This window comes from Mobula birostris, chromosome 17 (genome assembly GCF_030028105.1).
Source record: "Mobula birostris isolate sMobBir1 chromosome 17, sMobBir1.hap1, whole genome shotgun sequence".
Lineage (NCBI taxonomy): Eukaryota > Metazoa > Chordata > Chondrichthyes > Myliobatiformes > Myliobatidae > Mobula > Mobula birostris.
Window position 1 is genome coordinate 3,619,541 of NC_092386.1, and position 25,654 is coordinate 3,645,194.

Genomic DNA, 25,654 nt, shown 5'->3' on the forward strand with positions numbered 1-25,654 from the left:
GACCATTTATTTGTGTAGATGCTACTGGACCTGCTGAGTTCTTGCAGCAGTTTGTGTATATTACTCTGGATTACCAGCATCTCTTGTGTTCCAAATCAAAAATGTTTTTAGGTATTTACTGAGATACAGTGTGGAACAAGTCCTTCTGGCCCTTTGAGCCATGCTGCCCAGCAATCCCCTGATCTAATCCTATTTGTCCCTAATCACAGGACAATTCAGAATGACCAATTAACCTCCAAACCAGCATGTCTATGGAATGTTGGAGGAAACTGGAGCACCCAGAGGAAACCTACATAGTCACGGTGAGACTGTACTAATTCTTTACAGGCAGCAGCAAGAATTGAAACCGGGTCGCTGTGCCAACCTCTACACTACCATGCCGCCCTAAATTTTGAGGCCAGTGACAAGAATTAGTGAGTGATAAGAATTTTGTTATATGTAAATTTGGTCATGGACTTTCTTTCATTTTTCTATTCATCAACTACTTTAAATGTCTTCCACAGGAGCTTGGGACCTATTTGAACAGGGAAATCAATTACTTCCTGCCTTAACCAATCAAATTCATAAATTGTTAATTGGCAGTGAATAATTAATAAAGCATATGAAACAGGAAGAGTGAACAAAAGTGTTAAATTTAATGTTGCATGAAGTACAGAGATCAGAATCAAGCTTATTATCACTGGCATGTGTCGTGAAATTTGTTAACTTAGCAGCAGCAGTTCAATGCAATACATAATCTAGAAGAAAAAAATAGTAACAATAAATAAATATGTAAATCAATTATAGTATACATATATTGAATAGATTAAAAATCATGCAAAAACAGAAATAATATATAATAAAGTGAGGTAGTGTTCAAGGGTTCAAACAGAGTAAAGAAGTGACTGAAACAAATTTAATGAAGGATATTAATTTTTTCCATATTTTCAAGAATTAATATGTGACAAAATAAGATTCCATTGCAATTTAAAGAGGTAGAAAGATATTTTAGCATTAACCAGGTCATGTCAACCTATACTAAAATGATAATACAAGTTGAATGGCCAGGCAGTAAAACTTCCCTGCCAAGTTTTGGTCTCTTCCGTAATTGAAGTACTGTACCAATGCTTCACACCACTTTAATGTTCCTGATTGAGAATTTAACAAATTCAGTCTCTGGAAGTTACCGGCCAGTTTACACTGTAATAGCACTGAGCGACATCAGTCTCCCAACACCCTAGTGTTTAATTAAGCACAGAATAAACATGGCATCTTGCAATTCACTTCCTTTATCTTGTATAAACTGGCAGCTTATTTGTTTTAATAGATAATAGAAGTACTCAACAGATCAAGCAGCATCTGTGATGAAAACAGATTCAGATGTAGATTTCTTTTTCCCGTGTAATTCAACCAGGGTCAATGATCAGGACAGCAACCTCCCATCAGAACTCTCCTGAAGTTTAATTATTTTAAAGGCACCAAATAATTTGTGAAATATATTGTGGGTATTTCTTAACAGAGACTGGTATCTCGGTACTTTGGAGCTTCAGGTAGTTTACTGGTAAAGTCACATGTGGAATGGCTATCACCTTTCAGTCAAATTGATTTGTTTTATTTCACTTTTTCATGCTGTTCCACTGATGATCATCGACTTTCATTTGGTCTTTCTGTGAGATCACTGAACTACTGATGCTTTATTTATTCATTTAGAGATACCACATGGAATGGGCCCTTCTGGCCCTTTGACCAGGAGCCCCCCGACTCAACTCTAGCAATTTACAATGACCAATTAACCCAATAACTGGTCTATGGGCTGTGGGAAGAAACCAGAGCACTCGGAAGAAACCCACGTGTTCCACAGGGAGGACATACGGACTCCTTACAGACAATGCTAGGATTGAACTCCATACCCCAAAAACCCGAATGGTAATTGCACCACACTAACCACTACACTACCATGGTGCCACGCTCACTTTGTTCGAAAGGACTGAACTCTGAATGCAAAGTGCACAGAATACAAAACAGTAATTGTTTCCTTGAATTAGAACTCTTTGTGGATGTTGCTTTGTTTGTGACTGTTCCTTTGAAGTGATAAGTTCTTGGCAGCTTTTTAATTTTCCTGTTGAAAGTTATAGACATGCAAAAGTATCTTTCTTCCCTGCTTTGTTTTTTCTCACCTAATCCGCGACACTGCACAACTCCTCTGCCATACCGATTGTTTCCAATTTCCTGGCACTAACTGACTCACCTTCTCCAAGTATGTCTAATCCCTCTGTACAAAGAATATTTATGTTACAGTCTACTCAGGTTTTCTTCCAACACTTTTCCTTGTATATATTATGGTAGTGTAACGGTTAGTGTAATGCTATTCCAGCTCTGGGTGTTAGAGTTTGGAGTTCAATTCCAGCGTCCTCTGTAAAGAGCCTGTAGTCCTCTCCATGAAATACTTCGGTTTCCTCTGGGTGCTCTGGTTTCCTCCCACAGTCCAAAGTCATACCGGTTAGTAAATAAATTGATCATTGTAAATTGCTCTATGATTAGATTACAGTTAATCAGGGTTGTGGGATTGCTGAAGGGGTGTGGCTCAAAAGACTTTCTTCACACTGTATTACTAAATAAAATAGACAATAGACAGTAGACAATAGAAAATAGACAATAGGAGCAGGAGTAGGCCATTCAGCCCTTCGAGCCAGCCTGCCATTCACTGTGATCATGGCTGATCATCCACTATCAGTATCCAGTTCCTGCCTTATCCCCGTAACCTTTGATTCCGCTAACTTTAAGAGCTCTATACACCTCTTTCTTGAAAGCATCCAGAGACTTGGCCTCCACAGCCTTCTGGGGCAGAGCATTCCATATATCCACCACTCTCTGGGTGAAAAAGTTTTTCCTCAACTTCATTCTAAATGGCCTACCCCTTATTCTTAAACTGTGGCCTCTGGTTCTGGAATCACCCATCAGCGGGAACATGCTTCCTGCCTCCAGCGTGTCCAATCCCTTAATAATCTTATGTGTTTCAATAAGATCCCCTCTCAGCCTTCTAAATTCCAGAGTATACAAGCCCAATTGCTCCAATCTTTCGACATATGACAGTCCTGCCATCCCGGGAATTAACCTTGTGAACCTACGCTGCACTCCCTCAATAGCAAGAATGTCCTTCCTCAAACTTGGAGACCAAAACTGCACACAGTACTCCAGGTGTGGTCTCACCAGGGCCCTGTACAGCTGCAGAAGGACCTCTTTGCTCTTGTACTCAATTGCCCTTGTTATGAAGGCCAGCATGCCATTAGCTTTCTTCATTGCCTGCTGTACTTGCATGCTTGCTTTCAGTGACTGATGTACAAGAACACCTAGATCTCGTTGTACTTCCCCTTGTCCTAACTTGACTCTATTTAGATAATAATCTGCCTTCTTGTTCGATAAATCGATAAATATTCAAATGAATTGCTGCTGCTCCCTTGATCTTTATAGAACTTGACAAAACTATTTAATTTTGCTGCCAATTGGAACTTGCTGTCACTTTCATATGGGTCATCTTTAACTCACCCCTTTCTTTTCCTGTTTATCTCCATCTCAGAGGAAAAGTCTGTGACCAATATCCGTACAAAGCCTACAGATTTTTTCCAGCTATCCTGATTGTACCTTCATCCAGATAACCCTACTTCCTGTAAAGACTCCAATCATTTCTTCTAATTACCCTATCTTTGCTCTGATGTTAGAGTGAATGATCTCAGGAATGCAAGAGTTAATGTATGAGGAGCTTTTCATGGCTCTGGGCCTGTACTCGCTGGAATTTAGAAGAATGAGAGGGAATCTCATTGAAACTTTTGCACTTTGAATTTTGAAACCTATCGAATATTCAAAGGTCTGGATAGATTTGAACATAGAAAGGAGGTTTCCTATAGTGGATGAGTCTAGGACCAGAGGTCACAGCCTCAGAATAGAGGAATGTCCATTTATAACAGAGATGACAAGGAATTTATTTAGCTACAAGGGGTTCCATCTGTGGAATTCAATGCCACAGACGGCTGTGGAGGCCAAGTTATTGGGTATATTTAAAGCAGAGGTTGATACGTTCTTGATTAGTCAGGGCATCAAAGGTTATGGGGAGAAGGCAGGAGAAAGGGGTTGAGAGGGGTTCTATGGTCTTTTCACACCAGTATCTATGGGACGTCTCACTGGGATTCCCTGGTTTGCTCTTCATCCACCATTCACACCTCTCTTCATGGCTTTCAGCCATGCAACCCCAGCAGATGCAATATGCCGTCTTTCACATAGCCACTTCTGCAACCATTGCCCTTCATCATCGTTATATGCCGTGTCTTTTAACATGGGCGACGATCGTCTTTGACCATGATTATTCTTGGCAAATTTTTCTACAGAAGTGATTTGCCATTGCCTTCTTCAGTACAGTATCTTTACAGAACAAGTGGTCCCATCCATTATCAATACTCTTCAGAGATTGTCTGCCTGGCGTAAATGGTCACGTAACCGGGACTTGTGATATGTACCAGCTGCTCATACGACTATCCACTACCTGCTCTCATGGCTTCATGTGACCCTGCTCGGGGGGAGGGGGGAGAGCAATGCAGGTGCTACACCTTGCTCATGGGTGACCTGCAGGCTAGTGGAGAGAAGAAGCACCTTACACCTCCTTTGGTAGAGATGAGTCTCCACCCTGCCACCCTCTTTGTCCTTATCCAACTTTATCCAGTACCTTACTCAAGATCTCACTGAGATTTATTTGATCTGAATTGGCTACTGCTGCTATTTTCCTGTATATATTGATGTTTTGATTTACTTTGAACTCTAACACATTGGAAAAAATGTCCCCACTGACACACTTAAATTTCCCTCCTTTTGGTGACCGACCCAAAGAGTTTCTCTAGCAGTTTGTTTCTCCTTGCTCCAGGTACCAGTATCTGTCGTCTCTCATGTCCCCTATCTCCATTTCAAATTCAGATTTATCACATGTACATTGAAACATACCAAGAGATGTGTCAACAACCAAAAATAAAAACTGCGAGGGTGTGCTGGGGGAAGCACGCAAATATCACCACACATTCCAGTGTCAACATCGCATGCCCACAATGCTTGGCAGAACAACACAGAACACAACATGCAACAAAACAACAACAGCAAAACAAGTCCCGTTCCTCCCTCCCATTCACCCACACTTAAGGAAATTCCTCCAACTCCAGAACAGGGCACTGGGCATCTAATCTCTAGTCTACAGGTCTACATTTATTGCCTTCCAGTCTAACTGATGATAGGAGCCTGAATTCCAGGCTTGAACACTGACTGGCTTGTGTACCTCTTTGTGCTTTCTGCTTACCGAACATCTGATCTCAGGAATGGACTGACATCCACAGATGTCCTTCATCACGTGTCCACATCGCTGATCTTCGAGGGCCAAGCAGAGGCCTCATCTGCAGATATCTCCTGTCTCCATGTCCATATCACTAGCCTTGCCTCTGGATGTCCTTAGTCACTTGTCCACATTGCTGGCCTTCGAAGGCCAATCAGAGAGCTTGTCTCTGGATGTCCACATTGCTGGCCTTCAAGGGCCAATCAGAGGGCTCATCTTCACCTGTCCACATCTCTATCCGTATTATTTTAGATTATCTCATTGTTCTCTCATGTCCAACTCTAACTGTAAGAACTAATAATGACTGCAAGAAATAGGAAAGGAGGTAGGTCATATGGCTCAATGAATCTGCTTTCCACTCAGTGAGAACATGAAGACTACTTCTAGATAAACAGTTTCCTTGCCTGCTGATTTATACCATAATAATTCATTTCCTGGCTTGCTTTCGTGGCAAGAAATCTAATAATCAAAACCTTGAAAATAACCCCGAGACTACTTAAGACCATAAACCCATGAGACCATAAGACTTAAGAGCAGAATGAGGTCATTCAGTCCATTGAATGTACTCTGCCTTTCCAATATGGCTGATTTATTGTTCCTTGCTACCTTATTTAGGTAGAAACAGATTGCTTAATATTTAGCCTGTCCTTCCTTCAAAAATAAAAAATAAATATGATTGATGAAATAATCTCTCATTCTTCTCAGTGCAGATAATATAACCTTTTCTACTGGATACCCACACATAAGACAATACCCTGAGCCCCGGAATCAACCTAATGAATCTTTACTGCACTCACTATCAGAAATGTACACTCAGTTGTCACTTCAGTAGTTACCCCCTGTATCTAATCAAATGGCTTCTTTAGCATGTTTGTGATCTTCTGCTGCTGTAGCCCATCCACTTCAAGGTTCAACGTGTTGTGCATTCAGAGATGCTCTTCTGCACACACTGTTGTAACGCTTGGTTATTTGAGTTACTGTTGCCTTCCTGTCAGCTTGAACCATTCTGGCCATTCTCCTCTGTCCTCTCTCATTAACAAGGTGTTTTCATCCATAGAAGTCCTGCTCACTGAATGTTTTCTATTTTGTTTTTCTCACCATTCTCTGTAAACTCTTGAGACTGTTGTGCGTGGAAGTCCCAGGAGATCTGCAGTTCCTGAGATACTCAAACCACCCTGTTTGACACCAACAATCATTCCATGGTCAAAGTCACTTAGAGCACATTTCTTTCCCATTCTGATGTTTGGTTTGAGCAACAACTGAACCTCTTGACCATGTCTGCATGCTTTTATACCTTGAGACATTGCCACATGATTGATTGATTAGATATTTGCATGAACGAGCTGGAGCACTGGTGTACCTAATAAAGTGGGCACTGAGTGTATATCTTTTGGGTAAGGAGACTAAAGTTGCATGCAGTATCCAGGCATGCCCTCACTTAGCCAAATATAATTGCAATAAGATTTCATTTTGCTGACAGTACTTATTCTCAGGTATCTCATTTCACAGCTTCTCCCCAATTGACCAAGTCCTCATGATCAGGTTCCTCTAACCAGCTCTATCATTGCCCTCACAATCAATTTCTTAACCATAACTTTCCTTGGTCTAGATCCTCTGAAACTTTTATTGGCAATCTTCCTTTTCCATTGGCATGCCTCCTCTTTCATAGGCACTCTTCCTCTTCCATGACCGAAAGGAAAGTCGTCTGAAGTCACAAACTTTGCCCTGATATGTCTAGTTGGTGCCCTCTATTTGCACAGGAGTTTAGAAGGAACTCTGTCTTCAAAAACCGAAATCACTATTTTGACATTTCTCAGTGAAATTTATGACTTTAGATAATCTTCCTTTCTAAACTATAACTGTAACATCTGTGCATAATTTGACATATGCATCCAAAAGTGCATGGAAATTATTTTGGTAGCAGTGAATTATAAGACCTCTGTGAGGATTCCCTGTGGAATTGTGGGTTTCCTTCAGGTTCTCTGGTTTCCACAAAGACGTACTGGTTGGTAGATTAATTGGTCATTGTAAGTTGTCCCATGATTAGGGCTAGGGTTAAATCGGGGTTTGCTGGGAAGGGCATATTCTGTGCTGTATCCCAATAAATAAATAAATAAATACATACATACAAACTTCAGTGTGCCTAGGTAAAAAAGCAAACACAGATTTTCATTATTTTGTGCCAAACATCATCTCCACATCAACTCTATCTAGGCCTTTCAATATTTGATATGTTTCGGTGAGAACCCCCTAATACTTCTAAGTTCCAGCAAGTACATGCACAGAGCCATCAAAACACTGCTCATATGTTAACCCTTTCATTCCTGGAACCATTCTTGTGAACTCCCGCTGGCCTGCAAAATCTAAAGGGGCACAAAACTGCTCACAATAGTCCAAATGTAGTCTGACCAATGCCTTTTCAAATCTCAGCATTACATTCTTGCTTTTATGTGCTACTTGTCTGGCTGGGCGGTTTGATTTTTGTTGCTGCCATAAGCATGTTCTCCCAGCAAGATGATGAGACATAGCGGGCCTGTGTTGTTCACCTCAACAGTACTTTGTTTGTGAAGAAGACACTGGCTTAGACAGGACCAATGTAATTTGGATGCTATCACTGACCCCTTGCCTTGAGACAGGTGATTTAAATAAGGCCTCATTTTCAGAAAGGGGAAGAAAAGCATCTGGAGCATGTCACCCAGTTGGTATATACCAGAGAGAAGTTGTCATTGTTTCTGTCAGTTTGTTATAGATTGAAATAGTATTTCCACATTAACTCTTCGAGAACTACAGTAGCATTGGCATCGCATCTTAAATATTACAAGATAGTATTTCTTCACTTTCTTCTTCTGTTCCTTACTCTGGCCTCTTACCTCTTCTCATCACCTGCCCATCACCTTTCTTTGTGCCCCTTGGATTTCCCTTTCTCCCATGGTCCAGTCTCTCTCCTATCACATCTCTTCCTCTCCAGCCCTTTACTTCTCACACCCACCTGGTCTCACTTATCACCTACTTCCCCTCCTCCTACTCCTAACTTCTTATTCTGGTGTCTTCCCCCTTCCTTTCCAGTCCCGAAGAAGGGTCTCAGCCCAAAGTGTTGACTGTTTATTCATTTCCATAGATGCTACCTGACCTGCTGTGTTACCCCAGCATCTTGTGTGTGTTGCTTTGGATTTCCAGCTCCGCAGAATCTCTTGTGTCTATAGTATTTTAGGCAATATCCGGTGATATCATGGTAGTTCCAGGAAAAAGAAATGTTGGGATATTATCAGGTGGTGTGAGGTGGGACCATAAAGTGTGTGACCATTGCACAGAAATGAGGTTTAGAACTCTTTGAATTGCTAAATTGATAAACTATTTTGTTATTGTCACAGGTATCAAGGGACTTTGGTAACGGGGTGGAGACATGTTCCTACCAAAGGAGTTAAAAGGCATTCCTTCCATTTGCTAGCCTGAAAGTCACCCTTAGGCAAGGTGTAACACCTGCTTAGCCCCACCACCCCCGCCCCAATCAGGGCCACGTGAATCCATGGGAGCAGGTGGTGGATGGACGTACGAACTGTCAGTGCATAGCACAAGTCCTGGTTATGTGACCACTAACGCCAGACAGACAGTCTCTGAAGAGTATTGATAATGGAGTCACTCTTCTTGTAAAAACACTGCCCGGAAGAAGGCAATGGCAAACCACTTCTGTAGAAAAATTTGCCAAGAGCAATCATGGTCAAAGACCATGATCGCCCATGTCATATGACATGGCATATAACAAATAATCAAACCAAGGTACAGTGAAAAACTATTTTGTATGCCATCCACAGAGATCGTTTCATCACATTATTGCATTGCAGTACTAAGACCAGAAGTAGAATTAGGCCATTTGGCCCATCAGGTCTGCTCCACCATTTTATCATGTCTAATCCATTTTCCCTCTCACACCCAATTTCCTGCCTTCTCCCTTCCTACCCTGACTAATCAAGAATCTAGTCATACTTTATTGATCCCGAGGGAAACCTCTGTCTTAAACCTATCAACCTCTGTCTTAAAATTCCCAGTGACTTGGCCTCCATAGTTGCCTGTGGCAATGAATTCCACAGATTCACAAGTCTCTGGCTAAAGAAATTCCTCCTCTTCTCCATTCTGAAAGGATATCCCTCTATTCTGAGGCTGTGTCCTCTGGTCTTAGACTCCCTCACCACAGGAAACATCCTCTCCACATCCACTCTACTGAGGCCTTTCAACATTCAATAGATTTCAATGAGGTCATCCCTCATTCTTCTGAATTCCAGTGAGCAGAGGCCCAGAACGCTCATATGACCAGCCTTTCAAACCCAGAATTATTTTTGTGAACCCCCTTTGAACCCTCTCCAGCTTGAACACATCACAATACTCCAAGTTAGGCCTTAACGTTCCCTCATAAAGTCTCAACATTACAACTTTGCTTTTATATTCTAGTCCCCTTGAAGAACTTTAGGAGGCATGGGATCCAAGGGGACATTGCTTTGTGTATCCAGAACTGGCTTGCCCACAGAAGGCAAAGAGTGGTTGTAGACGGGTCATATTCTGCATGGAGGTTGGTGACCAGTGGTGTGCTTCAGGGATCTGTTCTGGGACCCCTACTTTAAGGATTGCATGGATGAACTACAACAATTGTTCATCCCAGTTTGGCAAAAGAATAAATCAAGGAAGGTAGTGCACCCGTGGCTGACAAGAGAAATTAGGGATAGTATCAATTCCAAAGAAGAAGCATACAAATTAGCCAGAAAATGTGGCTCACCTGAAGACTGGGAGAAATTCAAAGTTCAGCAGAGGAGGGCAAAGGGCTTAATTAGGAAGGGGAAAAAAGATTATGAGAGAAAACTGGCAGGGAACATAAAAACTGACTGTAAAAGCTTTTATAGATATGTAAAAAGGAAAAGACTGGTAAAGACAAATGTAGGTCCCCTACAGACAGAAACAGGTGAATTGATTATGGGGAGCAAGGACATGGCAGACCAATTGAATAATTACTTTGGTTCTGTCTTCACTAAGGAGGACATAAATAATCTTCCAGAAATAGTAGGGGACAGAGGGTCCAGTGAGATGGAGGAACTGAGCGAAATACATGTTAGTAGGGAAGTGGTGTTGGGTAAATTGAAGGGATTAAAGGCAGGTAAATCCCCAGGGCCAGATGGTCTGCCTCCCAGAGTGCTTAAGGAAGTAGCCCAAGAAATAGTGGATGCATTAGTGATAATTTTTCAAAATTCGTTAGATTCTAGACTAGTTCCTGAGGATTGGAGGGTGACTAATGTAATCTCACTTTTTAAAAAAGGAGGGAGAGAGAAACCGGGGAATTATAGACCGGTTAGCCTAACTTTGGTGGTGGGGAAACTGCTGGAGTCAGTTATCAAAGATGTGATAATAGCACATTTGGAAAGTGGTGAAATGATCGGACAAAGTCAGCATGGATTTGTGAAAGGAAAATCATGTCTGACGAATCTCATAGAATTTTTTGAGGATGTAACTAGTAGAGTGGATAGGGGAGAACCAGTGGATGTGGTATATTTGGATTTTCAAAAGGCTTTTGACAAGGTCCCACACAGGAGATTAGTGTGCAAACTTAAAGCACACGGTATTGGGGGTAAGGTATTGATGTGGATAGAGAATTGGTTAGCAGACAGGAAGCAAAGAGTGGGAATAAACGGGACCTTTTCAGAATGGCAGGCAATGACTAGTGGGGTACTGCAAGGCTCAGTGCTGGGACCCCAGTTGTTTACAATATATATTAATGACTTGGATGAGGGAATTAAATGCAGCATCTCCAAGTTTGCGGATGACACGAAGCTGGGCGGCAGTGTTAGCTGTGAGGAGGATGCTAAGAGGATGCAGGGTGACTTGGATAGGTTGGGTGAGTGGGCAAATTCATGGCAGATGCAATTTAATGTGGATAAATGTGAAGTTATCCACTTTGGTGGCAAAAATAGGAAAACAGATTATTATCTGAATGGTGGCCGATTAGGAAAAGGGGAGGTGCAACGAGACCTGGGTGTCATTATACACCAGTCATTGAAAGTGGGCATGCAGGTACAGCAGGCAGTGAAAAAGGCGAATGGTATGCTGGCATTTATAGCGAGAGGATTCGAGTACAGGAGCAGGGAGGTACTACTGCAGTTGTACAAGGCCTTGGTGAGACCACACCTGGAGTATTGTGTGCAGTTTTGGTCCCCTAATCTGAGGAAAGACATCCTTGCCATAGAGGGAGTACAAAGAAGGTTCGCCAGATTGATTCCTGGGATGGCAGGACTTTCATATGAAGAAAGACTGGATCAACTGGGCTTGTACTCATTGGAATTTAGAAGATTGAGGGGGGATCTGATTGAAACATATAAAATCCTAAAGGGATTGGACAGGCTAGATGCAGGAAGATTGTTCCCGATGTTGGAGAAGTCCAGAACGAGGGGTCACAGTTTGAGGATAAAGGGGAAGACTTTTAGGACCGAGATTAGGAAAAACTTCTTCACACAGAGAGTGATGAATCTGTGGAATTCTCTGCCACAGGAAACAGTTGAGGCCAGTTCATTGGCTATATTTAAGAGGGAGTTAGATATGGCCCTTGTGGCTACGGGGATCAGGGGGTATGGAGGGAAGGCTGGTGCAGGGTTCTGAGTTGGATGATCAGCCATGATCATAATAAATGGTGGTGCAGGCTCGAAGGGCCGAATGGCCTACTCCTGTACCTATTTTCTATGTTTCTATGTTTCTATGTTACTGTTTGTGATTTTTATAAATGACCTGGATGAAGAAGTGGAGGATGGGTTAGTAAATTTTCTGGTGACACAAAGGTTGGGGGTGTTGTGGATAGTGTGGAGGGCTGTCAGAGGTTACAACTGGACATTGATAGGATGCAAAACTGGGCTGAGAAGTGGCAGATGGAGTTCAACCCAGATAAGTGTGAGGTGGTTAATTCTGGTAGGTCAAATATGATGGCAGAATATAGCATTAATAGTAAGACTCTTCGCAGTGTGGAGGATCAGAGGGATCTTGGGGTCCTAGTCCATAGGACATTCAAAGCTGCTACGCAGGTTGACTCTGTGGTTAAGAAGGAATATGGTGCATTGGCCTTCATCAATCGTGGGATTGAGTTTAAGAGCCAAGAGGTAATGTTGCAGCTATAGGACCCAGGTCAGACCCCACTTGTCCAATTCTGGTCGCCTCACTACAGGAAGGATGTGGAAACCATAGAAAGAGTGCAGAGGAGATTTGCAAGGATGTTGTCTGGATTGGGGAGCCTGCCTTATGAAAACAGGTTGAGTGAACTTGGCCTTTTCTCCTTGGAGCGACGGAGGATGAGAGGTGTACAAGGTAATGAGAGACATTGATCGTGTGGATAGTTAGAGGCTTTTTCCCAGGGCTGAAATGGCTAGCATGAGAAGGCATAGTCTGAAGGTGCTTGGAAGTAGGTACAGAGGGGATGTCAGGGGTATGTTTTTTACGTAGAGAGTGGTGAGTGCGTGGAATGGGCTGCCAGTGGTGGTGGTGGAGGCGGAAATGATAGGGCCTTTTAAGAGACTGCTGGATGGCTATATGGAGCTTAGCCAAATAGCAGGCTATGGGTAAACCTAGGTAGTTCTAAGGTAGAGACATGTCCGGCACAGCTTTGTGGGCTGTATGTTTTCTACGTTCTATGTTCTAAGAATTCACAAAAGGTATGAATGGCTGGTTAAGAGAAGAGAAAATATGTCATGATCATGATTGCTGAAAATAGCTCAAATTCTATCTCAATAATTTGTTGTGCACCACATTGCAGCCTGCTTCCGCCAGCCAGGTGGTGCATGAGCCAACAAATGGTGGAACTGTTTGGCTTGGACATTTTCCTCGTGATCACAAGACCCTGTTGGACATTGGTAATGTCGAATACTGCGAGTTCAGTTCACTGGTTCATTGGTGAGACTGATAGCGTGACCATGGTTGTTGTATGGACAAGACCACCATGCCTCGGAGATGCCTGTTGTGGTTGCCGTTGAAGAAAACTCCGAAGCTAGCTGTGTGCCGCTGGATTCCGTACTGGGTTGGGGGCTGCCCCTCCTGTTGGTGCTGCTCTTCAGTGTTCGCTCAGTGGGTTATGTTTGTTTGTTCTTATTGTTGCCGAAGCGTGTCTCTAGGGCTACAGGGGAATTTGGAATGGTGGGGAGGAAGGGGGGTCTTATTGAAACCTATCGAATATTGAAAGGCCTAGATAGAGAGGATGTTTCCTATAGTGGGAGAGTCGAGGTCCAGAGCACACAGCCTTAGAATATAAAGGTGTCTCTTTAGAACAGAGGTGAGGAGGAATTTCTTTAGCCAGAGGATGGTGAATTTGTGGAATTCCTTGCCACAGATGGCAGTGAAGGTCAATTCATTGGGTGCATTCAGGGTAGAGGTTGATAGGTTCTTGATTAGTAAGGGCGTCAAAGGTTATGAGAAAGCGGCAGTAGAATGGGGTTAAGAGGAAAAGTAGATCAGTCATGATGGAATGGTGGAGCAGACTTGATGAGCTGAATGGCCAGATTTTGCTCCTACGCCTAGGAATAGTTATGAAGGTCTTTTGCAGCATGACTGTTTTGCAGCAGGATGGTCTGTGACAGGGCTTTAGACGCTGTAGCCTGTGTGCTGTCACCAGTCCATCTTTATGGGAATTGACATGATAGTAAGACCCAGAGCATGAGTAGATCTGTGAGGCCACGACTGCTTAGCGTGGAGATCATGTACAGTGTGACATGAGGTTAACGCTGTTCGAGCAATTACTCACCTTAAATAATACTGCAAATTAGCATTAATAGTTGCTTGCATATATTAATTGTAGTTTGAATTTTCTCCAGTCCCAGATGTTATAAAAGAGGACCTTGTTGACCAGGCCACACCTACACTACTATATCTGTAAAAATGACCAGTTAACACATCAATTTTAAAAACAGTGTAAGTGCAGTGTCTTAGACATCCATTCTGTCATTATTCATTGTATGACACGTATACACACACACTCATACATGTGTGCACACACTCACACACATGCATGTACACACACATACACACACACACCACACACACACACACACACACAGACACAGACACACACACACACACAGACACACACACAGACACACACACGCAGACACACACAGACACACACAGAGAGACACACACACACACAGACACACACACACAGACACACACAGACACACACAGGGAGACACACACACACACACACACACACAGACACAGACACACACACACACACACACACACACACACACACACAGACACACACAGACACACACAGGGAGACACACACACACACACACACACAGCATTTCTATGAAAGCTCAGTTAAAACTAACATTAGTTTGAGCACAGCAAGTAGAGAGAACAGAATGAGGAATATTGTGGGTGCTACGGAAGGGTAGCAGTTAGCCTGACGCTAGTATAGCTTGGGACAGTGGAACTCAGAGTTCAATCCCGACATCCTCTGTAAGGCAACACGCACAAAATGCTGGAGAAACTCAGCAGGTCAGGCAGCATCTATGAAAGTGAATGAACAGTTGCTGTAGAAGGCCGAGACCTTTCATCAGCACTAGAAAGGAAGGGCGAAGCTGCCAGAAGAAATAGGTGGAGGGGAGGGGAAGGAGGACGTTAGAAGATAATAGGTGAAGCCAGGTGGGTGGAAAAGGTGGGGGGTTGGAGAAGAAGGAATCTGATAGGAGAAGAGAGTGGACTATAGGAGAAAGGGAGAGAGGAGGGGACCCAGGGCGAGGTGAGAGGCAGGCAAGGAGAGGTAAAAGAGCAGCATGGGGAACAGAGGAAGAGGAAAGGGGGAGGGAACACTTTTTTAACCAAAGGGAGAATTTGATATTTATGCCATCAGGTTGGGGCTAACCAGACTGAATAGAAGGTGTTGCTCCTCCACCCTGAAGGTAGCGTCATCTTGGCACAACTCCTCTGTAAAGAGTTTGTATGCCTTCCCCGTGGAATGCTTGGGTTTTCTCAGTTTCCTCCCACAGTCCAGAAATGCACTGGCTAATGGGTAACAGGTAATTGTGAATTGCCCAGTGATGAGGCTAGGATTACATCAAGGGTTGCTGTGCTGCACGGTTTGAAGGGATAGAAGGGTCCATTCCATGCTGTATCTTAAATAAATAAAAAAATAAACTCTCAGCTACCACTCTGCCAATTGTGACAGATTTGCTGTTCTTGCACAAAACATTTAGCGATAATTTTCTACTCTCTGGCCACTGATAATTTTATTGGGATTGTTGGGAATAACCAGTAACACTGCCTTAAGCTCTTTTTAAATCCTGTTTCACGCTGCCCTAGATTTCTCTTTCACATGATGCTAAGCCCAAGTGCAGTGAGGCAGTAGCCCCAGGGGAATCTCAGATCATCCTCAGCCACAACAGGACCCTGTTCTGAAGCTATGCTGCTACGTTGTCACAAATACAAACTAAAACTGCTGCAAAATCTATACGCCAGCATATCCTGAATAAACATATCATCCATTTGGTGACCTCTGTCAGCAAAGCACACACAAAATGCTCGGGAACTCAGCAGACCAGGCAGCATCTATGGAAATGAATAGACAGTTGATGTTTCGGGCTGAGACACTTCATCGGACTGGAAAGGAAGTGGGAAGATGCCAGAATAAGAAGATGGGGGGGGGAGGGGGAGGAGGACAAGTTAGTTTCCAACCTGGGGTCCACGGACTCTTTGCTTAATCACACTGGCCCCTGGCACAAAACCGGCTGGGAGCCCCTGAGCTAGAAGGCCAGTTGTGTGGGGGGGGGGGTGGTGGAGGATGAAGTAAGAAGCTGGGAGGTGATAGGTGGAAAAGAGAAAGAGCTGAAGAAGAAGGCATTTGATAGGAGAGCTGGACAATGTGTGAAAAGGGAAGGAAGACAGGCACCAGAGGGAGGAGATAGCAGATGAGGAGGAGAGGTAGAGAACAGCATGGGGAATTGAAGATTCATCGTCACCGAGGAGGACGTTAGAAGGGCCTTCCTGAAGATAAATCCAAGGAAGGCGACGGGCCCAGATGGCGTCCCAGGGCGGGTTCTCTGGGCTTGTGCAAGCAAGCTAGCTGGAGTGTTTGCTAACATCTTCAACTGCTCCTTGCTTCAGTCTAAGATCCCCTCGTGTTTTAAGAAGGCAACGATAACCCCAGTGCCGAAGAAGAGCAAAGTGGCATGCCTGAATGACTATCGGCTGTGGCTCTGACATCAATTGCTATGAAGTGCTTTGAGCGATTGGTTATGGCACACATCAACCACAGCCTACTGGTCAACCTCGACGCTTTGCAATTCGCCTACCAGAGCAACAGGTCAACAGCAGATGCCATCTCTCTGGCCCTACATTCCTCCTTAGAACACCTGGAGAATAAAGACGCATACGTAAGGCTTCTTTTCATTGACTACAGCTTTGTCTTTAATACCATTGTTCCAAATAAACTGATTCCTAAGCCAAGGAACCTGGGCCTTAGCACTCAGATCTGCAGCTGGATCTTCAGCTTCCTCACAGACAGGACCCAGGCTGTAAAAATAGGGGACAAACTCTCGTCTACAATCACTCTGAGCACTGGTGCCCCACAAGGCTGTGTACTCAGCCCCCTGCTGTACTCACTGTACACCCATGACTGTGTAGCCAAGTTTCCATCGAACTCAATGTATAAGTTTGCTGATGACACAACAATTGTAGGCCGTATCTCGGGTAATGATGAGTTTGAGTACAGAGAGGAAATTAAGAACCTGGTGGCATGGTGCGAAGACAATAATCTATCGCTCAACGTCAGCAAGATGAAGGAATTGGTTGTTGACTTCAGAAGGAGTAGTGGACCGCACGAACCCATTTACATCGGTGGCGCGCAAGTGGAACAGGTCAAAAGATTTAAGTTCCTCGGGGTCAATATCACAAATGATCTGACTTGGTCCAACCAAGCAGAGTTCACTGCCAAGAAGGCCCACCAGTGCCTTTACTTCCTGAGAAAACTAAAGAAATTTGGCCTGTCCCCTAAAACCCTCAGTAATTTTTATAGATGCACCGTAGAAAGCATTCTTCTAGGATGCATCACAACCTGGTATGGAAGTTGTCCTGTCCAAGACCAAAAGAAGCTGCAGAAGATCATGAACACAGCGCAGCACATCACACAAACCAATCTTCCGTCTGTGGACTCACTTTACACCGCACGCTGTCGGAGCAGTGCTGCCAGGATAGTCAAGGACATGACCCACCCAGCCAACACACTTTTCGTCCCTCTTCCCTCCGGGAGAAGGCTCAGGAGCTTGAAGACTCGTACGGCCAGATTTGGGAACAGCTTCTTTCCAACTGTGATAAGACTGCTGAACGGATCCTGACCCAGATCTGGGCCGTACCCTCCAAATATCCGGACCAGCCTCTTGGTTTTTTTGCACTACCTTACTTCCCACTTTTTTCTATTTTCTATTTATGATTTATAATTTACATTTTTAATGTTTACCAATTTTAACTACTTTTAATATTTTTAATATTTAATATTTGTAATCCAGGGAGTGTGAAGCGCAGAATCAAATATCGCTGTGATGATTGTACGTTCTAGTACCAATTGTTTGGCGACTATAAAGTAAAAAGTAAAAGAAGAGGGATGGGAGGAGGGAAAAGTTACTGGTTGGTGAAATTGATATTCATGCTAGTGCTGCTTTGTGTCTCAACAGATTTATAATATTGATAATTTACTATTGACATCATCTGAACTATATAATTTAATCATTATTAACTTCCATCATCTGCAATATTATATCTCTGCATTTTCAATTGTGTACTTCTAAACATTCAAATCTATGAAATAGTTTCACAGCGTATTTCCAAATATTCCTCATCCTTTAGGTCTTAAAAGCCTGCCTCAATGATATACTACTCTGAATATGAACACGTTTGCAAGGGCAATCAATTAGCTTAACCGTTACCAAAATGTTTGACCCGTTTTGATAGGATTCACTATGTTTAAAGCAAACACCTCTTATTCTATGATTTTAGGATCGCTTGTATCAAACGGTTTAGGTTTGATGTTTCATAGAATGACAATGCTACTGAAGATGCAGTATTTTCTTCACTACAAAAAAATCAGCTTAGAATTTTATGTTCAAATATTCCGAATGATGAACTCAGAACTTTCTGATAGTGTGGCAACCTTTTTTATATTTAATTCACTCCAGTGTGGTGTCTCTTCCCCCCACTTCCCCAACATCTCTATCATTCTATCGAAAGTGTTATATAAGTTTATTTGTAGCTGTATTTTTTTTCCCAGGGTTGAAATGTCTAATACTAGACGGCATGCATTTAAGGTGAGAGGGAGTAATTTCAAATGACATGTGAGAGGCAAGTTTTTTTTTACACTGAGAGTCGTGGATACCTGGAATGCTCTGCCTGTGTGGTGGTAGAAACAGATACATTAGAGAATTTTAAGAGATATTTAGATAGACACATAAATGTGAGTAAATGAAAGGATATAGACATTGACTAAGGTCAAAATCAAAGTACAATGTATTATCAAAGTAAGTAGATGTTATCATATTCATTCTCTTGCAGGCATTTACAGGAAAATAAAGAAATTACAACACATAAACGAAGACTGACAAATAATCAATATTCAAAAGAAGACAATTTAGATACTAATACTGAAAGCTGAGTTGTAAAGGGAATCCAGCAGGTCAAGCAGTATCTGAGGAGGGAATGAAAGCTGACATGACCCGGATGGTGGGGATATTTGATGATGAATATTGCCTTCTTGAGGTAGATAATGCTAATGGTGGGGAGGGATATGGACAAAGTCCACTGCCCTCTGCAGCTTCTTACATTCCTATGCAATTAAATTACCGTACTAGACCACCTCTTAGTGGCGATACTCAATAAGTCTATAGAATAATGACCATAAGAAAATCAATGAAAGATCACACTAACGAGGGTGTTCAAGCAAAATGCTGAAGACAACAAACTGTGCAAATACAAAAGAAAGGAATATTAATAATAAATAAATAAACAATAAATGTTGAGAATATGAGATGAAGAGTCCTTGAAAGTGATCAAAAGTGAGAAGGTTAGGCAGAAGGGATGAGTTTAGCTGGCCATTTAACTATTAATTCAGTTGGTTTGGCACAAAGAGCCTGTTCTATTCCATATGCTATGTTCTATTCCACAATTGTTTAGCATGTTGCGTACTGGATGAAATTTTTATCTTGGTTGCTGCTACTGCAAGTTTTTATTTTGCTGTTGGAAAACAGTTTAACATTTTAACCAAAGCAACCCCACTGCAGTTTATTTAATTGCATTCAACATGATCTAATCCACCTTTCAAGTCACACAGACACACACACACACACACACACACACACACACACACACACACACAATAAACTGTCGATGTTTTGGACTGAGAATCTTCATCAGGACTTCATCACTTTCAAGTGAGAGTTTGATTTTGCAGATATATTTGGTAAGTAACTACAGTCTCCAATTTTGGATCCCATATCTAGGGCAAGATATACTGCAGAGGGTCCAAAGGAAATTCACAAGAATGATCCCAGGAATGAAAGGTTTAACCTGTAGGAGCAGTTGAAGCCTGTGGGTCTGTTCTCAGTGGAACTCAGAATGATGACGTGAGATCTCAGTAAGATACGGAAAGGCCTGTTTGAATGGATACGGAGGATGTTCCCAGTAGTTGCAAATTATGATCTGAAGGCACTTCCTCCGAATCAAGGGACACCCCTTTAAAACCAAAATGAGATGGAACTTCGTCATCCAGAGTGTGGTAAATTTGTGGAATTGAAAGCTGAGGAGGCCAAGCCGTTTGGTATACTTAAGGCAAAATTAAAAGTTTAAAGTTTAATTGAATAAGTATACCTATTTAATTTACTGTTTATATATAAATACTATTTATATTAGGTATTGCAATGTATTGTTGTCACATAACAACAAATTTCATGACATATGCCAGCGATATTAAACCTGATTCTGACTCTGACTCAGATTCAGAGATGGCTGACTCATGGGTTCTTGGCTGATAAAGGGGTGAAGGGTCACAGGGACAATGGAGTTGAAAAAAGGCAGCCATGACTTTTGACGGGCTAAATGGTTTAATTCAGCTCCCATCTCTCATGGTCTTTAGGCCTTCCAAGTAACATGACTTTAGCCCTATACAGTTTCAATAGCCACATCCTCCTGGAGGGTTGCAAAATCTCTTACAGATCTTTCTAAAAATTGGTATCAATTCCGTTTGAGAGACCAAACAAAACAAAGCTGAAACTAAGCTCCTGACTCAGTTTAAGGTAAAGTTGCTCTAATTTGTGCGGCACTGCTATGCCATGGTGGCATAGCGGTTGCTGTGACGCTATTAATCCTTGGAGCATTGGAGTTTGAGGTTCAATTCCAACGTTATCTGTAAGGAGTCTCTACATCCTCCCCATGGAAAACGTGAGTTTTTCTGGGTGCTCTGGTTTCCTCCCACAGTCCAAAGACGTACTGGTTAGTAGGTTAATTGGTCATTGAAAATTGTCCTGTGATTAGGTTAGGGTTAAATCGAAGGCTGCTGAGTGGCGTGGCTCAAAGAGCTGGAAGAATCAGAATCAGGTTTATTATCACCGGCATGTGACCTGAAATTTGTTCACTTAATAGCAGCAGTTCAATGCAATCCATAATCTAGCAGAGAAAAAAAATAAATAAAATTTAAAAAAATAATAATAAATAAACAAGTAAATCAATTATGTATATTGAATAGATTAAAACAATGTGCAAAAAGAGAAATACTGCATATTAAAAAAAAAGTGAGGTAGTGTCCAAGGGTTCAAAGTCCATTCAGCAATCAGATGGCAGAGGGGAAGAAGCTGTTCCTGAATCACTGAGTGTGTGCCTTCAGGCTTCTGTATCTCCTACCTGATGGTAACAGTGAGAAAAGGGCATGCCCTGGGTGCTGGAGGTCCTTAATAATGGACTCTGCCTTTCTGAGACATTGCTCCCTAAAGATGTCCTGGGTACTTTGTCGGCTAGTACCCAAGATGGAGCTGACTAGATTTACAACCCTCTGCAGCTTCTTTTGGTCCTGTGCAGTAGCCCCTCCATACCAGTCAGTGATGCAGCCTGTCAGAATGTTCTCCACGGTACAACAATAGAAATTTTTCAGTGTATTTTTTGACATGACTAATCTCTTCAAACTCCTAATAAAGTGTAGCTGCTGTCTTGTCTTCTTTATAACTACATCAATATGTTGGGACCAGGTTAGATCCTCAGAGGTCTAGACACCCAGGAACTTGAAACTGCTCACTCTCTCCACTTCTGATCCCTCTATGAGGATTGGTATGTGTTCCTTCGTCTTACCCTTCCTGAAGTTCACAATCAGCTCTTTTGTCTTACTGATGTTGAGTGCCAGGTTGTTGCTGCAACAAAACTCCACTAGTTGGCATATCTCACTCCTGTACGCCCTCTCGTCACCACCTGAGATTCTACCAACAACGGTTGTATCATCAGCAAATTTATAGATGGCATTTTAGCTATGCCTAGCCACACAGCCATGGGTATATAGAGAGTAGAGCAGTGGGCTAAGCACACACCCCTGAGGTGCGCCAGTGTTGATCATCAGCAAGGAGGATATGTTATCACCAATCCACACAGATTGTGGTCAACTGGTTAGGAAGTCGAGGATCCAATTGCAGAGGGAGGTACAGAGGCCCAGGTTCTGTAACTTCTCAATCAGGATTGTGGGAATGATGGTATTAAATGCTGAGCTATAGTCTATCAACAGCATCCTGACGTGGGTGTTTGTGTTGTCCAGTTGTACTAAAGCCGTGTGAAGAGCCATTGAGATTGAGTCTGCCGTTGACCTATTCTGGTGATAGGCAAATTGCAGTGGGACCAGGTCCTTGCTGAGGCAGGAGTTCAGTCTAGTCATGACCAACCTCTCAAAGCATTTCATCACTGCAATCTGAGTGCTACTAGGCGAGTCATTAAGACAGCCCACATTATTCTTCTTAGGCTTATTCCGCACTGTAACTAAATACATAAGTAAGTAAGTAAGTTAGTGAGTAAATAAATAACTAAGTCGATTTTCACTCCACACACCAAATGGGTAATAAACACTTACACTAAATTGTCAGGTGAGTGTGCACCATTCCTAATCAAAAGGATATTAGGTATTGTAGATTCTGATCAATATATTCAATTTCACTTCCTGACATTCAAGTTGTCACTTATACATTTTTACTGACAATAGGTGAAATAATGATCTAGACCTGTGACAGCCAATGGTGAAAGGATGCATTTTCCTCGGCAACAAACTGAAAACTATGTAAGAAATGTAAGAAATTATCTGCTGGCATTGGAGAGGATTCAGAGGAGGTTCACAAGAATGATACCGAGATGAAAAGGTTAATGCATGAGGAGTGTTTGATGGCCCTGGGCCTGTACTTGTAGGAGTTTAGAAAAATGAGGTGGGGTTTCATTTAATTCTATCAAATATTGAAAGGTCTAGATGGAGTGGATATGTAAAGAATGTTTCTGGCATTGGAAGGCATTTAGGACCAGCTTCAGAATGCAAGGATATCCCCTTAGTACAAAGGTTGCCAGCCTAGGGTCCACAGACCCATTGGTTAATGATAGGGTTCCTTGGCATAAAATAGGTAGGAACCCCTGCTTTAGCACAAAGAGAAGGAATTTCTTTAGCCAAAGAGTGGCCCATCCGTGGAATTCATGCCATGGATGCATAGAGGCGGAGTCATTGGGTATACCTAAAGTGGAGTTTGATGGGTGCTTTATTAGTCAGGGCGTCAAAGGTTACGGGGAGAAGGCAGGAGGATGGGGCCGAGAGGGATTATAAATCAGCCATGATGGAATGGCAGAACAGAAACGATGGGCTGAGTAGTCTGGTTCTGCTCCTAAGTCTTATGGTTTTATGCTCAAGTTATAAGACTGAAGGGGAATTTATGGCCACAAGGAGCATTAATTTGCTCTGATTTATACTTTCAATTGAGTTACTAACAGCTTGTCTTCCATCAGTTCTCTGAGAACCTTCCAGGTAGAAGAAAGCATAATAAAAATATATTTAACTGCTAAAGTGCTTACTCTCTGGCTGGGAGAAACAAGGTGATCAGTCCCATTTGGAATCAATTACCTCTGTCTGAAGAGCCATTTCAGCTGGTGGGAGTTTGTAAGGACATTCGGACCTGGTGAAAGATCCCAGTAACATTGAAATCCTCTCTCTTTGCTGTTCTCACTTTGGGACCTGCCACATTTTCACCTTGGCCACAATTAGAACTTGGGTACTTTGTTATTGTGCATTTTCTGTTTATGCCCCTTGTTTTGACCGAGAGGGATACCAAGTGAATTGTCTTGGTTTTATAGAATAAATATCACAAATATCGTTGTCTTTAGCAGTGTATTGAAAATGTTATGAGATGACTTACAAAAGGAAAATATTAATGGAAAGTAGCAGAATCATACTTTCTAACTAAAATAAGGAAAATACTTCATTTTACCCCAGGAAGACCTTAAGACAGAGGTTCCCAACCTTTTTTATGCCGTGGAACCCTACCATTAACTGAAGGGTCCTTGGTCCCCAGGTTGGGAACCTGTCATAAGACCAAAGACACAGAAGCAAAATTAGGCCATTCAGCCCACCTAGTCTGCTCCACCATTTATTATCCCTCTCAACTACAATTCCCTGCCTTCTATAATATTTAGAGATACAGTATGGTAGCAGTCCATTCTGGCCCAACTAGCCGGCGTAACCTGATTACACCCATGTGACTGAATAACCTTCTAATCCGTATGTCTTTGGAATGTGGGAGGAAACTGGAGCCCCCAGAGGAAACCCACATGGCCATTATGAGAACGTACAACCTCTTTACAGAGAGTTGGGGCGGGGGTTGAAATTGAACCTGCGCTGTTGGTGTTGTAATAGTGTTGCACAAACCACTACACTACCGTGCCATCCCTTAACCAATATAACTTCCCTTTTTAAAAGTTATTTTTTATCTGCATTGTAGGAATCAGCCTGAGTGATTCATGTGATTTTATCTGAAGAGCAGCTAAACTATGCCAAAAAAAATTTATAATGTCTGTCTGAAAAAAGGCTACACCTGATGTGCAAATTGTGATTTTATGAGAAAAACCGTAACAAGTCTGCCATGGCATTTGAGTTTCCTTTTTTTACTTTTTCTTCAACCCATCACCCCTACTGGGACATAGGCCACCAACAGCAACTCACCGGAGTCCCCTGTCCTGGGTCAGTCTTTCAAATTGTCCCCAAATGTAGCCTATCTTCAATGAGTCTTCCTCTCCCAGGGATGAGGTCTTTGGAGCTTCTGTTGGCATTTCCCCAGCTCTGGTTTGTCCCATGCCCAACCCTACTCCTTGGGCAACCAGGCTTGGTGGAGTTGAGTTTCCTGCTTTGACATTTGTAAAATCACATCCCTTTCCATCACTGACAAAAGTGAATGGTGGAGACCGAAGAGCAGAACGAAGGATTGTGAAGAGAAGATTCCTTTCAAAATTCTGAACTTAGAGTGGAAGGAAGATGAGTCCGGTGATGGAAATTTATAGTAGGTGGAAATTGAGATGATCTGTTGAACGTGGAGTAGTGGGTGTTAATATGTGAGACTATAGAGTGAAACAAAAAAATCCAGGAGGAGATTAGCAGGTCGGGCAGTATCTATAGAAATGAATAAACAGTTGATGTTTTGGGTTGAGACCCTTCATCAGGACTGGAAAGGAAGGGGGAAGATGTCACATAAAAAAATGGGGGCTGGGAAGCTAGAAGGTGATAGGTGAAGCCAGGTGGGTAGGGAAGGTAAAGGGCTGGAGAAGAAAAAATCTGATAGGAGAGGAGAGTGAACCATGGGAGAAAGGGAAGAGGGAGGGGCACCAGGGGGAGTTGCCAAGCAGGAGGGAAGTAAGAGGCCAGATTGGGGAATAGAAGAAGAGGGAAGGTGGGGGGGGGAAATTACAGAAGGAGGAATTAATGTTCATGCCATCAGATTGGAGGCTACCTGATGGAATATGACGTGTTGCTCATCCACTCTGAGAGTGGCCTCATCGTGGCAAAAAAGGAGGCCATGACTGTGCTATGAGACTCCACCCTTGCTACTCTTTGTAATTGGTGCAATTACGAAGAAGGCACGGCAGCAGTTATACTTCATTAGGAGTTTGAGGAGACCTGGTATGTATGTCATCAAAGTCTCCTGCAAATTTCTAAAGTTGTACTGTGGAGAGTATTCTAACCGGACACATCAGCATCTGGTATAGAGCGGCCATTCACAGGATCAGGAAGAGCTGCAGCAAGTTGCAAAC

The 25,654-nt window shown here is 42.7% G+C and overlaps 1 long non-coding RNA gene across 1 annotated transcript in view; it reads left to right on the plus strand.

Annotated features, from left to right (window-relative positions):
• The first annotated feature begins 215 nt into the window (after positions 1–215).
• Positions 216–25,654, plus strand: part of LOC140211482 (uncharacterized) — a 36,316-nt gene continuing 10,877 nt past the window's right edge. The window contains exon 1 of the long non-coding RNA XR_011889477.1: positions 216–302. This is a non-coding gene — a long non-coding RNA (uncharacterized lncRNA). The remainder of the gene's footprint in view (positions 303–25,654) is intronic.